This window comes from Berghia stephanieae, chromosome 3 (assembly GCF_034508935.2).
Source record: "Berghia stephanieae isolate SIO BIC M18660-M18661 chromosome 3, UCSD_Bste_1.3, whole genome shotgun sequence".
Classification (NCBI taxonomy): domain Eukaryota; kingdom Metazoa; phylum Mollusca; class Gastropoda; order Nudibranchia; family Aeolidiidae; genus Berghia; species Berghia stephanieae.
In genome coordinates, this window is record NC_088362.1 from 26,977,525 (window position 1) to 26,979,780 (window position 2,256).

A 2,256-nucleotide genomic window follows, 5' to 3' on the forward strand; every position below is an offset into this window, starting at 1 on the left:
ACCGAGTTTCCAGAATTCTCAAAACTTTCGAAACCATGACGACGCTCAACCAACACCAGAACTATCTTTTATTGTCTCTTCTTCAGCATTGTCAGTATCATCACAATCAATTGTGAGAATGACGACGGTATGACATGACACAATAGGACAATAAATTGAATTAAGTCCATCTCTCTATAATAATATATTTAAATCAAAATATGTAGATAGTCTAGTCACGACAGCATTTTTATCTCTTTTGAACTTGTGATATAAATATATACTGGATTTTATTCTACCCCTCTCCCAAAATAGTAACGCGTAATGATATCATGTTTACAATAATAATTTGTGACGTCAGATTATCAGACGTTAAATTTAACTAAAATTAGATTTTTGAAAAAAAAAAAGAAGTGTCATTTAAATATTTTTGAAAATGTTCTTTAATCAGAGATGACGAAATCGGAATCGATTGAGGGGTAGAATACAAGATTTTTTACACTCTTGCATTTTGGAATTCGAACTTCGTTCCCAACGCGCACTAGCAAGCGCGCGCAGAGGTTGGGAAAACGTCCGGAATTCCAAGAGTATAAGAATCGTATAATATTACTACATACAGTATTTATATTTATAGATAGTATGCAGATGACGTCACTCAGGCCTTTGTTATTGTTTTTGCCATCCGCGTTTGTGAGTTGTTCTCACTAAACTGTATTAACCCGACTATAAAAGTTCATGGTCACACAGAGTTTGTGTGTTAGTCCGTTATACTTCCGGATGGCAATGTTGTGAACTCCTTGGCCAAGCGCATTCTATCTATAGACTACCGGCCAAACACCAAATGGACGCTTTATAAGGGAAATTAATTTTATTTATTTTTAAGTTTGCTCACATGACATTGTATAAAAACACATCAAATAATACTTGAAATGAATTGAAAGGAAATATAAAAGTTAAACGTGGAATCTAGATAGGAATGTCATAAGTAGATTACTGGAAACTGAATTGAGATTCCTGGCCAGAGAAGTAAGCCAAAATAGACAAAATAAGAAAGAAAAAAATCTTGAGTAAAAACAGACTGAACAAGTGTGTATGAAAGGTGCCAGACAAAGCAAGAAAGAAAAATACAAGAAAAAAACCATCCCAAAAAATCAGTCGACCTCAACCTCCCTAGGTCGACTGATGTTTTTGGATGTTTTTTTTTATCTAATATTTTTCTTTCTTGCTTTGTCTGGCACTGTTCATACACACTTGTTCAGTTCTTTATCTTACACCAGTGCCTGCTCCTTAAATTCTTAATTTGATATTTTCAAAAATAAAAACAGACTGCTTCCGATTATAAGAACCACCTCAGATGATTTGATTGTTGAACAAGGAGAGTTTCTATAAATAGATTTAATTTTACATATTATTATAAAATATGTTGTTACCATAGTATAAGCCAATGGTGAGGCCAGTCCTTGAATAAAAATCATATCGAAATTCTGTTTGGAGCCCAAAGTGTAAATAACATTCAATAAAGTTGAGCTTTCATATACAAGTTGAGCTTGATGATATAGCGTAATATCCACTAAACATGCTCAAAGCGCTTTACAAAGGGTCCCTGACCAACAACAACACGTAACATAAAGAACGAGACATGGCTCCTGTTGGGCGATAATACATTTTTTTCCGACAGAGACAACGTTGACAACGGCGAGGTACTCATTTTACACCTGAATACGGTGAGAGAATGTGAGAAAAGAGCCCTTTCCAAGGATTCAACTATGCGCCGAGCGAGGCTCGAACCCAGGACCTTCCGATCCGAAAGCGAGTGTCATACCACAAGGCCACATAGCCGCATAGTATTGAAGATGTGTAAAGGCGAGATTGCTTCTTGGGTTGGACTCCATGTCACAAGAGAAAAGGTGATCAAATATAGATCTGACTTGTTTAGAATAAAGGTGGTTTTGTGAGTATTTCGTTCTAGACTATACAAAATTATTAATTCTCACAGTATGACATAGATCCAACGGCCCTTTTTACATTTTTTTCTGAGTCAAATTTAGGTTAAATTTTTTAGATAAAGATTTCAACAAGTGTGTATGAGAGGTGCAAGACAAAGCAAGAAAGAAAAATACAACAAACAAAAACAAAAAACAACAGAAAATATCCCAAAAAAAACAGTCTACCTCGACTGGGGATCGAACCTCAGACCTTCTGATTACCATTTTAAAGTTACCTGAAGGTATTCAGAAGGTCTGAGGTTCGATCCCCAGTCGAGGTAGACTGATTTTT